The sequence below is a fragment of the Artemia franciscana genome, chromosome 14 (assembly GCF_032884065.1).
Source record: "Artemia franciscana chromosome 14, ASM3288406v1, whole genome shotgun sequence".
Classification (NCBI taxonomy): domain Eukaryota; kingdom Metazoa; phylum Arthropoda; class Branchiopoda; order Anostraca; family Artemiidae; genus Artemia; species Artemia franciscana.
Window position 1 is genome coordinate 25,146,724 of NC_088876.1, and position 14,760 is coordinate 25,161,483.

Below are 14,760 nucleotides of genomic sequence, written 5' to 3' on the forward strand. Positions count from 1 at the left end.
AAACTAAAAACTAATAAAAAAAATAAAAAAGCTAAAAAACTAAAAAAACTAAAAAAAACTAAAAAAAAGGTAAAAAACTAAAAAAACTAAAAACTAAAAAAAACTAAAAAAAAAGGAAAAAAACTGAAAAATAAGCTAAAATAAAGGTAAAAACCAATTAAAAAACTAAAAAAAACTGAAAAAAACTAAAAAAAGGCAAAAACTACAAAAAAAAAACTAAAAACTAATAAAAAAAGTAAAAAAGCTAAAAAACTAAAAAAACTAAAAAACTAAAAAAAGGTAAAAAAACTAAAAAAAATAAAAAATAAAAAAAAAATAAAAAAAAGGAAAAAACTGAAAAATAAGCTAAAATAAAGGTAAAAAAACCAATAAAAAACTAAAAAGAAAAAAAGGAAAAAACTAAAAAAAATTTTTCATCTAAAAAACTAAAAAAAACTAAAAAAGGTAAAAACTAAAAGAACTAAAAAAGAAAAAAATAAATGACGAAACTCAAAGAGAAAGCGACCAGGACAAAAGGAATGTTCGATTAGCAATCAACAAAGCACCGGGACACAGGGAGTATAAATGACGACCAGGACATAAGTAAAAAAAAAACTATCTATATATATAAAAATAAGTTGTCTGTGGATCTGTGGATCGTGGATCAGGTGACGTCACCTGAAAAAACTGGATCAGGTGACGTCAAAACTGAAAAAACTAAAAAAAGGCAAAAAACTACAAAAAAAACTAAAAACTAATAAAAAAAATAAAAAAGCTAAAAAACTAAAAAAACTAAAAAAAAGGCAAAAACTACAAAAAAAACTAAAACTAATAAAAAAGCTAAAAAACTAAAAAAACTAAAAAAAAAGGCAAAAACTACAAAAAAAACTAAAAACTAATAAAAAAAATAAAAAAGCTAAAAAACTAAAAAAACTAAAAAAAACTAAAAAAAGGTAAAAAACTAAAAAAACTAAAAAACTAAAAAAAAACTAAAAAAAAGGAAAAAAACTGAAAAATAAGCTAAAATAAAGGTAAAAACCAATAAAAAACTAAAAAAAAAAATGAAAAAACTACAAAAAAACTAAAAACTAATAAAAAAAGTAAAAAAGCTAAAAAACTAAAAAAGGTAAAAAACTAAAAAAAATAAAAAAAAAATAAAAAAAAAGGAAAAACCTGAAAAATAAGCTAACATAAAGGTAAAAACCAATAAAAAACTAAAAAGAAAAAGGAAAAAACTAAAAAAAATTTTCATCTAAAAAACAAAAAAAAACTAAAAAGGTAAAAACTAAAAGAACTAAAAAAGAAAAAAATAAATGACGACACTCAAAGAGAAAGCGACCAGGACAAAAGGAATGTTCGATTAGCAATCAACAAAGCACCGGGACACAGGGAGTATAAATTGACGACCAGGACATAAGTAAAAAAAAAAATTAACAAAACTAAAAAGAAGGTAAAAAACTACAAAAAAACTAAAAAGAAAAAAAAAACTAAAAACTATAAAAAAACTAAAAAAACTAAAAATCTAAATAAACTAAAAAAGAAAAAAAAAGGAAAAAAATAAAGGAGAAAAACAAAACTAAAAAACGAATGTATATACAGACCGGTACACCGGGATACAAATGAACGACCGGGACACAGGGAATATAAATGACGACCGGGACACAGGGACACAACTACAACGGGGGACACCGGGGGGAAACAGGGGGATATAAATGACAACCGGGACAAAAAAACTAAAAAGAAAAAAAAACTAAAAACTAATAAAAAAACTAAAAAATCTAAAAATCTAAATAAGCTAAAAAAGAAAAAAAAAGGAAAAAAATTAAAGGAGAAAAACAAAACTAAAAAACGAATGTATATACAGACCGGGACACCGGGATACAAATGACGACCGGGACACAGGGAATATAAATGACGACCGGGACACAGGGACACAACTACAACGGGGACACCGGGGGAAACAGGGGGATGTAAATGACGACCGGGACACCGGGACAGGGAATGGTCGATTAGCAATCACCATCAACAAAGCTCAAGGGCAATCATTAGAATCATGAGGTATAGATCTGAATACAGATTGTTTTCCATGGACCATTATATGTTGCATGTTCAAGAGTCGGTAAACCTGACAATCTATTTATATGCAAAGACAATGGGACAGCAAAGAATGTTGTATATTCGCAAGTTTTACGTAGTTAAAACCATATATATATATATATATATATATATATATATATATATATATATATATATATATATATATATATATATATATATCTATATTCACAGGTGGGACATAGGGACACAACTACAATGGCGCGTAACTATTATGGCGCGTAACGACTTACGCGCGCGGGGGAGCTTGGGGGGGGCGCGAAGCGCCCCCACCAACTTTTTGCTGGGGTGGCGCGAAGCGCCACCCCAACAGCTAGTATATATATATATATATATATATATATATATATATATATATATATATATATATATATATATATATATATATATCTATATATATATATATATATATATATATATATATATATATATATAGATATATTAAAAAATAAGTTGTCTGTCTGTGTGTCTGTCTGTGGATCAGGTGACGTCATGTTTCTGTGTCGACTGACGTCATGAAATTAGTTGTTCGCATTTTTGCTTTGACGGTGACGTCATTCAAGATATTTAAGACATATGTTCACGTAGAAATCTATTAATGTTTAAGTTTACAATGACTGATGAACTTACCATGGCAAAAGCCGATGAAGATGCTCAAAGAGTCTATGCCAAAAAACTTACTGCTGATAGAGAAAGTCAGAAAAGAAAGCGTGCCGAGGAACTACCAGAGCAACGCGAAAGCAGACTTGCTGCTAAAAGAGAAAGTGAAAAAAGAAGGCGTGCCGAGGAATCAAAAGAACAGCAAGGAAACAGGCTTGAGGCTGATAGAGAAAGAAAGAACAGAAAGCGTGCCGAGGAATCAAAAGAACAGCAAGGAAACAGGCTTGAGGCTGATAGAGAAAGAAAGAACAGAAAGCGTGCCGAGGAACTACCAGAGCAACGCGGAAGCAGACTTGCTGCTAAAAGAGAAAGTGAAAAAAGAAGGCGTGCCGAGGAATTACAAGAACAGCAAGAAATCAGGCTTGCTGCTGATAGAGAAAGTAAGAAAAGAAAGCGTGCCGAGGAATCACAAGAACAGCAAGAAATCAGGCTTGCTGCTGATAGAGAAAGTAAGAAAAGAAAGCGTGCCGAGGAATCAGAGCAACCTGAAAGTTATCGCCTGGCATTCAGGTACAACCCAGTCGATGATTATAGCTTGAGTAGATGTGTTCAAATCGGGACAATGTCTAAAAATTTTCCCTATTGCAAGGCCTTGAAATTCAATGGTGAAACAATGGGAATGTGTTGCGCCTCAGGAAAAGTTAAACTTCCTCTATTGGCTGCAACACCAGAGCCATTGAAGACTTTCCTTACTGGAACTACGTCAGAATCTAAGCGTTTTTTGTCAAAAATCAGAAAATACAACTCATGTTTCCAAATGACGTCGTTTGGAGCCCAAATCGAAAATCCAGATCAATTTATGTCTACTTTCAAAGTAAAAGGGCAAATTTATCATAGAGCAGGGTCCCTTCTACCATTCTCAGGCGAGAATCATAAATTTTTACAATTGTACTTCATCAGTGATAGAAATTCTGAATTGAATGCACGTTGCGAAATTTCTCCCAACGTTAAAAGGACAATCGTTTCCCAATTGCAACATCTTTTCCACGAAAATAATAATTTAGTGCGTCTGTTCAAAACAGCCATCGATTTGATGCCTACTGATACGCATAAAATTGTCATTTCCGCTGACAAAACGCCTCCTGGCCAACATGTGCGTAGATACAATGCTCCAACTATCGACGAAGTGGCAATCGTTATGGTCGGTGATCAGTTTTTACCTCGAGATATTATTCTTCATAAGCGAAACGCTCAGTTGTTAAGAATTGCTGAAACTCATCGATGCTACGATGCCCTACAATATCCTATCATTTTTTGGGATGGAGCCGACGGCTATCACTTTAATATTAAATTGATGAATCCAGCCACTAACAAAGAAATGAATAAGAAATGCAGTGCAATGCATTATTATTCCTATAGACTAATGATTCGGCAGGATGGAGAAAATTATATTTTAAAATGCCGTGAATTGTTTCACCAATTCGTCGTTGATATGTATGCTAAAATTGAATCAGAACGTTTGCTATATATCCGCCTGAATCAGACCAAGCTCCGCTCTGAACAATACATTCATTTGCGAGATGCAGTTATAAATGACGGTAATACCACAAACGTTGGAAGATTAACAATTTTACCTTCGTCATATGCTGGCAGTCCCCGTCATATGCATGAATATGCTCAAGATGCTATTGCGTATGTTCGTCTCTATGGTCGTCCAGATTTATTTATTACATTTACATGTAATCAATCTTGGGACAAGATACTGCAGCTTTTACTTCAAGGACAATCGGCGGTTCATAGGCATGACATTACGGCCCGTGTCTTCCGGCAAAAGTTGAAATCACTGATAAACTACATTGTAAAACTTGAAGTGTTTGGGTCAGTGCGATGCTGGATGTACTCAGTGGAATGGCAAAAACGAGGTTTGCCACACGCACATATACTAATCTGGCTACATAAAAAAATTACTTCGAACGAAATTGATGATGTGATTTCCGCTGAAATACCTGATAAAAATGTCGATAAGGGGTTACATGATATTATTATAAAAAATATGATACATGGACCTTGCGGTGCACTGAACGAAAATTCACCATGCATGGCCAAAGGAAGGTGCACAAAGCAATATCCTCGACTTTTAGTATCAAACACAATTACTGGCAATGATGGTTACCCACAATATAGAAGAAGATCTACTGAAGATGGCGGTAAAACAGCAATAATAAAGAAGCGTAACGGTACCACCATCGAAGTAGATAACCAGTGGGTTGTTCCATATTCCCCATTATTGTCAAAAACATTTAATGCACACATAAACGTTGAATACTGTAACTCCGTAAAGGCAATCAAATACATATGTAAATACGTCAACAAAGGCAGTGACATGGCAGTTTTTGGCTTGCAGCCCGAAATCAAAGATTTCGATGAAATCGTACAATATCAGGCTGGAAGATACATAAGCAGTAATGAAGCTGTTTGGCGAATTCTTTCATTTCCGATACATGAACGTAGTCCAGCTGTTGTTCACTTAGCGGTACATTTACAGAATGGTCAACGTGTTTATTTCACGGAAACCAACGTGCAACAAAGAGTCCTGAATCCACCGGATACAACATTAACAGCTTTTTTTTCGCTTTGCAAAAATGATTCTTTTGCAAAAAAACTGCTGTATACTGAAGTGCCCTCGTATTACACGTGGAATACTAAAAATAAAGTATTTGAACGTCGAAAACATGGTAAGTCAGTCGACGGCCAACCTACCATCTTCAAAGATACCACGATAGGAAGACTCTACACCGTTCACCCCAATCAACATGAATGCTTCTTTCTACGCCTGCTTTTGGTGAATGTACCCGGCCCGACATCCTTTGAGTATTTGAGGACTGTAAATGGTACTATACATGACACTTACCGTAGTGCATGCCAAGCTCTGAATTTATTGGAGAATGACCAACACTGGGATAACTGCATCAATGACGCGTGCGAAACGTCAACCCCAAGTCAAATTCGTGCATTGTTTGGCATCATTTTAACAACTTGCTCTCCATCAGCTCCTACAGAGTTATGGGAAAAATATAAGTCAAAAATGTCCGAAGATATACTCCATCGAAAACAGTTAGAGACGTCAGATATGACTTTTGATTTTACATCAGAAATTTATAACTACACTTTAGTTGTTATAGAAGATTTGTGCGTACGTATGGCAAACAAACCTCTTCAGGATTTGGGAATGCCTTCACCTAACCGTATCGCTGCTGTTTCGACATGTGTAGAATTGGATCGTGAACAAAGTTACAGTACGAGTGATCTATTGTCGTATGTACAAAATAACATTTCCAAGTTAACGTCGGAACAAAAAGACATTTATGATACGATAATGCATTGTGTCGATAACAACGTTGGAGAAATTTTCTTTTTGGATGCGCCAGGAGGTACTGGTAAAACGTTTGTGATAAAACTGATTCTGGCATCAATTCGATCAAAAAATGATATAGCGTTGGCAATTGCGTCGTCCGGAATAGCCGCAACATTGCTGCCTGGTGGAAGAACTGCTCATTCCGCTTTGAAATTGCCTCTGAACTTGCATTCTACAGAAACTCCCACGTGCAATATTTCCAAATCATCTGGGATGGGTAAAGTATTGCAGCAATGCAAACTTATTATTTGGGATGAGTGCACAATGGCACACAAAAATCGCTCGAGGCTCTGGATCAATGCTTGAAAGATTTGCGAGGGAAGTCGAAACCCTTTGGCAGCACATTAATATTGCTTGCGGGAGATTTCAGGCAAACATTACCTATAATACCTAGATCAACTCCTGCAGACGAAATGAATGCTTGCCTGAAAAATTCTAATTTATGGGCACACGTAAAAACATTAAAATTAACTACAAATATGCGTGTCCGATTGCAAAACGATGACTCTGGTCAAACATTTTCAGATCAATTGCTGGCAATGGGAAACGGAAAGCTCCCAGTAGACTCAATTTCAGGACGTATACAACTACCTGCTGATTTCTGTAATTTAGTGACGTCCAAAAATGAATTGATTGAAAAAGTATTTCCGAATATTCTAAAAAATTATAAAAATAATAAATGGCTAAGTGAAAGAGCGATTCTCGCACCCAAAAATATAGACGTCCACGAAATCAACAATATTGTTTTGACCAAGATTCGAGACCAGGCAGTCCTTTACAAGTCAGTCGACACAGTTTTGGAACCAAATGAAGCGGTTAATTATTCATCTGAATTTTTAAATTCCATAGATCTTTCAGGGTTTCCACCACACGTGCTACAAATAAAAATAGGCGTACCAATAATACTTTTAAGAAATATAAACCCACCAAAGCTTTGCAATGGCACTCGACTTGCCGTAAAAAAAACAATGGAAAACCTAATAGAGGCCACAATCTTGACAGGGCCTTTTGAGGGTGAGGCTGTTCTTATTCCTCGCATTCCCATGATTCCAACGGATCTGCCTTTTCAATTTAAAAGATTGCAATTCCCAATTCGATTAGCATTTGCAATCACCATTAACAAAGCTCAAGGTCAATCATTAGAAAAATGTGGTATAGATCTTAATACTGATTGTTTTTCCCATGGACAATTGTACGTTGCATGTTCGAGGGTCGGTAAACCTGACAATCTATTTATATGCAGCGACAATTGGACAGCGAAGAATGTTGTATATTCGCAAGTTTTACGCAGTTAATTTGTATTTTGGAACCAAATGAAGCGGTTAATTATCCATCTGAATTTTTAAATTCCATAGATCCTTCAGGGTTTCCACCACACGTGCTACAACTAAAAATAGGCGTACCAATAATACTTTTAAGAAATATCAACCCACCAAAGCTTTGCAATGGCACGCGACTTGCCGTAAAAAAAAACAATGGAAAACCTAATAGAGGCCACAATCTTGACAGGGCCTTATGAGGGTGAGGCTGTTCCTCGCATTCCCATGATTCCAACGGATCTGCTTTTTCAATTTAGAAGATTGCAATTCCAAATTCGATTAGCATTTGCAACCACCATCAACAAAGCTCAAGGGCAATCACTAGAAAAATGCGGTATAGATCTTAATACAGATTGCTTTACCAATGTACAATTGTATGTTGAATCTTTGAGGGTCGGTAAACCTTACAATCTATTTATACGCACAGACAATGGGACAGCGAAGACTGTTGTATATTCACAAGTTTTACGTAGTTAATTTGTATTGTATCTATCTATCTATCTATCTATATAAAAACGAGTTGTGTGTATGCATGTTTGTTTGTTTGTAAAAAGAGCGTTTGCATATGACGTCATTATTAGTACATACGGCTTTGTATATGGACAGACAATGGGAAAGCCAAGAATGTTGTATATTCGCAATTTTTACGTAGTTTGAAACACATATATAAATCTATCTATATTCACAGGTGGGACACAGGGACACAACTACAATGGCGCGTAGCTAATATGGCGCGTGACGACTTACGGGCGCGGGGGGGCTTGGGGGGCGCGAAGCGCCCCACCAACTAGGTGTTGGGGTGGCGCGAAGAGCCACCCCAACAGCTAGTATATATATATATATATATATATATATATATATATATATATATATATATATATATATATATATATATATATATATATATATATATATATATCTATATTCACAGGTGGGACATAGGGACCCCAACTACAATGGCGCGTGACTAATATGGCGCGTAACGACTTACGCGCGCGGGGGGGGCTTGGGGGGTTGCAAAGCGCCCCCACCAACTAGGTGTTGAGGTGGCGCGAAACTACGTAAAAATTGCGAATATACAACATTCTTGGCTTTACCATTGTCTGTGCATATACAAAGCAGTATGTACTAATAATGACGTCATATGCAAACGCCCTTTTTACAAACAAACAAACATGCATACACACAACTCGGTTTTATATAGATAGATAGATAGATACAATACAAATTGACTGCGTAAAACTTGCGAATATACAACATTCTTCGCTGTCCAATTGTCGCTGCAAATAAATAGATTGTCAGGTTTACCGACCCTCGAACATGCAACGTACAATTGTCCATGGGAAAAACAATCAGTATTAAGATCTATACCACATTTTTCTAATGATTGACCTTGAGCTTTGTTAATGGTGATTGCAAATGCTAATCGAATTGGGAATTGCAATCTTTTATTCAACAGTCTTCGCTTTTATACAACAGTCTTCGCTGTCCCATTGTCTGTGCGTATAAATAGATTGTAAGGTTTACCGACCCTCAAAGATTCAACATACAATTGTACATTGGTAAAGCAATCTGTATTAAGATCTATACCGCATTTTTCTAGTGATTGCCCTTGAGCTTTGTTGATGGTGGTTGCAAATGCTAATCGAATTTGGAATTGCAATCTTCTAAATTGAAAAAGCAGATCCGTTGGAATCATGGGAATGCGAGGAACAGCCTCACCCTCATAAGGCCCTGTCAAGATTGTGGCCTCTATTAGGTTTTCCATTGTTTTTTTTTACGGCAAGTCGCGTGCCATTGCAAAGCTTTGGTGGGTTGATATTTCTTAAAAGTATTATTGGTACGCCTATTTTTAGTTGTAGCACGTGTGGTGGAAACCCTGAAGGATCTATGGAATTTAAAAATTCAGATGGATAATTAACCGCTTCATTTGGTTCCAAAATACAAATTAACTGCGTAAAACTTGCGAATATACAACATTCTTCGCTGTCCAATTGTCGCTGCATATAAATAGATTGTCAGGTTTACCGACCCTCGAACATGCAACGTACAATTGTCCATGGGAAAAACAATCAGTATTAAGATCTATACCACATTTTTCTAATGATTGACCTTGAGCTTTGTTAATGGTGATTGCAAATGCTAATCGAATTGGGAATTGCAATCTTTTAAATTGAAAAGGCAGATCCGTTGGAATCATGGGAATGCGAGGAATAAGAACAGCCTCACCCTCAAAAGGCCCTGTCAAGATTGTGGCCTCTATTAGGTTTTCCATTGTTTTTTTTACGGCAAGTCGAGTGCCATTGCAAAGCTTTGGTGGGTTTATATTTCTTAAAAGTATTATTGGTACGCCTATTTTTATTTGTAGCACGTGTGGTGGAAACCCTGAAAGATCTATGGAATTTAAAAATTCAGATGAATAATTAACCGCTTCATTTGGTTCCAAAACTGTGTCGACTGACTTGTAAAGGACTGCCTGGTCTCGAATCTTGGTCAAAACAATATTGTTGATTTCGTGGACGTCTATATTTTTGGGTGCGAGAATCGCTCTTTCACTTAGCCATTTATTATTTTTATAATTTTTTAGAATATTCGGAAATACTTTTTCAATCAATTCATTTTTGGACGTCACTAAATTACAGAAATCAGCAGGTAGTTGTATACGTCCTGAAATTGAGTCTACTGGGAGCTTTCCGTTTCCCATTGCCAGCAATTGATCTGAAAATGTTTGACCAGAGTCATCGTTTTGCAATCGGACACGCATATTTGTAGTTAATTTTAATGTTTTTACGTGTGCCCATAAATTAGAATTTTTCAGGCAAGCATTCATTTCGTCTGCAGGAGTTGATCTAGGTATTATAGGTAATGTTTGCCTGAAATCTCCCGCAAGCAATATTAATGTGCTGCCAAAGGGTTTCGACTTCCCTCGCAAATCTTTCAAGCATTGATCCAGAGCCTCGAGCGATTTTTGTGTGCCATTGTGCACTCATCCCAAATAATAAGTTTGCATTGCTGCAATACTTTACCCATCCCAGATGATTTGGAAATATTGCACGTGGGAGTTTCTGTAGAATGCAAGTTCAGAGGCAATTTCAAAGCGGAATGAGCAGTTCTTCCACCAGGCAGCAATGTTGCGGCTATTCCGGACGACGCAATTGCCAACGCTATATCATTTTTTGATCGAATTGATGCCAGAATCAGTTTTATCACAAACGTTTTACCAGTACCTCCTGGCGCATCCAAAAAGAAAATTTCTCCAACGTTGTTATCGACACAATGCATTATCGTATCATAAATGTCTTTTTGTTCCGACGTTAACTTGGAAATGTTATTTTGTACATACGACAATAGATCACTCGTACTGTAACTTTGTTCACGATCCAATTCTACACATGTCGAAACAGCAGCGATACGGTTAGGTGAAGGCATTCCCAAATCCTGAAGAGGTTTGTTTGCCATACGTACGCACAAATCTTCTATAACAACTAAAGTGTAGTTATAAATTTCTGATGTAAAATCAAAAGTCATATCTGACGTCTCTAACTGTTTTCGATGGAGTATATCTTCGGACATTTTTGACTTATATTTTTCCCATAACTCTGTAGGAGCTGATGGAGAGCAAGTTGTTAAAATGATGCCAAACAATGCACGAATTTGACTTGGGGTTGACGTTTCGCACGCGTCATTGATGCAGTTATCCCAGTGTTGGTCATTCTCCAATAAATTCAGAGCTTGGCATGCACTACGGTAAGTGTCATGTATAGTACCATTTACAGTCCTCAAATACTCAAAGGATGTCGGGCCGGGTACATTCACCAAAAGCAGGCGTAGAAAGAAGCATTCATGTTGATTGGGGTGAACGGTGTAGAGTCTTCCTATCGTGGTATCTTTGAAGATGGTAGGTTGGCCGTCGACTGACTTACCATGTTTTCGACGTTCAAATACTTTATTTTTAGTATTCCACGTGTAATACGAGGGCACTTCAGTATACAGCAGTTTTTTTGCAAAAGAATCATTTTTGCAAAGCGAAAAAAAAGCTGTTAATGTTGTATCCGGTGGATTCAGGACTCTTTGTTGCACGTTGGTTTCCGTGAAATAAACACGTTGACCATTCTGTAAATGTACCGCTAAGTGAACAACAGCTGGACTACGTTCATGTATCGGAAATGAAAGAATTCGCCAAACAGCTTCATTACTGCTTATGTATCTTCCAGCCTGATATTGTACGATTTCATCGAAATCTTTGATTTCGGGCTGCAAGCCAAAAACTGCCATGTCACTGCCTTTGTTGACGTATTTACATATGTATTTGATTGCCTTTACGGAGTTACAGTATTCAACGTTTATGTGTGCATTAAATGTTTTTGACAATAATGGGGAATATGGAACAACCCACTGGTTATCTACTTCGATGGTGGTACCGTTACGCTTCTTTATTATTGCTGTTTTACCGCCATCTTCAGTAGATCTTCTTCTATATTGTGGGTAACCATCATTGCCAGTAATTGTGTTTGATACTAAAAGTCGAGGATATTGCTTTGTGCACCTTCCTTTGGCCATGCATGGTGAATTTTCGTTCAGTGCACCGCAAGGTCCATGTATCATATTTTTTATAATAATATCATGTAACCCCTTATCGACATTTTTATCAGGTATTTCAGCGGAAATCACATCATCAATTTCGTTCGAAGTAATTTTTTTATGTAGCCAGATTAGTATATGTGCGTGTGGCAAACCTCGTTTTTGCCATTCCACTGAGTACATCCAGCATCGCACTGACCCAAACACTTCAAGTTTTACAATGTAGTTTATCAGTGATTTCAACTTTTGCCGGAAGACACGGGCCGTAATGTCATGCCTATGAACCGCCGATTGTCCTTGAAGTAAAAGCTGCAGTATCTTGTCCCAAGATTGATTACATGTAAATGTAATAAATAAATCTGGACGACCATAGAGACGAACATACGCAATAGCATCTTGAGCCTATTCATGCATATGACGGGGACTGCCAGCATATGACGAAGGTAAAATTGTTAATCTTCCAACGTTTGTGGTATTACCGTCATTTATAACTGCATCTCGCAAATGAATGTATTGTTCAGAGCGGAGCTTGGTCTGATTCAGGCGGATATATAGCAAACGTTCTGATTCAATTTTAGCATACATATCAACGACGAATTGGTGAAACAATTCACGGCATTTTAAAATATAATTTTCTTCATCCTGCCGAATCATTAGTCTATAGGAATAATTATGCATTGCACTGCATTTCTTATTCATTTCTTTGTTAGTGGCTGGATGTATCAATTTAATATTAAAGTGATAACCGTCGGCTCCATTCCGAAAAATGATAGGATATTGTAGGGCATCGTAGCATCGATGAGTTTCAGAAATTCTTAACAACTGAGCGTTTCGCTTATGAAGAATAATATCTCGAGGTAAAAACTGATCACCGACCATAACGATTGCCACTTCATCGATAGTTGGAGCATTGTATCTACGCACATGTTGGCCAGGAGGCGTTTTGTCAGCGGAAATAACAATTTTATGCGTATCAGTAGGCATCAAATCGATGGCTGTTTTGAACAGACGCACTAAATTATTATTTTCGTGGAAAAGATGTTGCAATTGGGAAACGATTGTCCTTTTAACGTTGGGAGAAATTTCGCAACGTGCATTCAATTCAGAATTTCTATCACTGATGAAGTACAATTGTAAAAATTTATGATTCTCGCCTGAGAATGGTAGAAGGGACCCTGCTCTATGATAAATTTGCCCTTTTACTTTGAAAGTAGACATAAATTGATCTGGATTTTCGATTTGGGCTCCAAACGACGTCATTTGGAAACATGAGTTGTATTTTCTGATTTTTTGACAAAAAACGCTTAGATTCTGACGTAGTTCCAGTAAGGAAAGTCTTCAATGGCTCTGGTGGTGCAGCCAATAGAGGAAGTTTAACTTTTCCTGAGGCGCAACACATTCCCATTGTTTCACCATTGAATTTCAAGGCCTTGCAATAGGGAAAAATTTTAGACATTGTCCCGATTTGAACACATCTACTCAAGCTATAATCATCGACTGGGTTGTACCTGAATGCCAGGCGATAACTTTCAGGTTGCTCTGATTCCTCGGCACGCTTTCTTTTCTTACTTTCTCTATCAGCAGCAAGCCTGATTTCTTGCTGTTCTTGTGATTCCTCGGCACGCTTTCTTTTCTTACTTTCTCTATCAGCAGCAAGCCTGATTTCTTGCTGTTCTTGTAATTCCTCGGCACGCCTTCTTTTTTCACTTTCTCTTTTAGCAGCAAGTCTGCTTCCGCGTTGCTCTGGTAGTTCCTCGGCACGCTTTCTGTTCTTTCTTTCTCTATCAGCCTCAAGCCTGTTTCCTTGCTGTTCTTTTGATTCCTCGGCACGCTTTCTGTTCTTTCTTTCTCTATCAGCCTCAAGCCTGTTTCCTTGCTGTTCTTTTGATTCCTCGGCACGCCTTCTTTTTTCACTTTCTCTTTTAGCAGCAAGTCTGCTTTCGCGTTGCTCTGGTAGTTCCTCGGCACGCTTTCTTTTCTGACTTTCTCTATCAGCAGTAAGTTTTTTGGCATAGACTCTTTGAACATCTTCATCGGCTTTTGCCATGGTAAGTTCATCAATCATTGTAAACTTAAACATTAATAGATTTCTACGTGAACATATGTCTTAAATATCTTGAATGACGTCACCGTCAAAGCAAAAATGACGACAACTAATTTCATGACGTCAGTCAACACAGAAACATGACGTCACCTGATCCACAGACAGACAACTTATTTTTATATATATAGATATATATATATATATATATATATATATATATATATATATATATATATATATATATATATATATATATATATATATATATATATATATATATATATATATATATATATATATATATATATATATATATATATATATATATATATATATATATATATATATATATATATATATATATATATATATATATATATATATATATATATATATATATATATATATATGTTTTTAACTACGTAAAACTTGCGAATATACAACACTCTTGGCTGTCCCATTGTCTGTGCATATAAATAGAATGTCAGGTTTAACGACTCTTGAACATGCAACATATAATGGTCGATGGGAAAACAATCCGTATTCAGATCTATACCTCATGATTCTAATGATTGCCCTTGAGCTTTGTTGATGGTGATTGCTAATCGACGATTCCCTGTGTCGCCATCGTCATTTATATATCCCCCTGAGCCCCCCGGCGTCCCTGTTGTAGTTGTGTCCCTGTGTCCCGGTCTGGCATTATACTC

The 14,760-nt window shown here is 36.3% G+C and overlaps 1 protein-coding gene across 1 annotated transcript in view; it reads left to right on the top strand.

Moving 5' to 3' along the window:
• The window catches only part of LOC136035493 (rab GTPase-activating protein 1-like), a 285,782-nt gene that overhangs the window by 207,189 nt on the left and 63,833 nt on the right, over nucleotides 1-14,760 (top strand). The gene's annotated exons all lie outside the window — the stretch shown is intronic.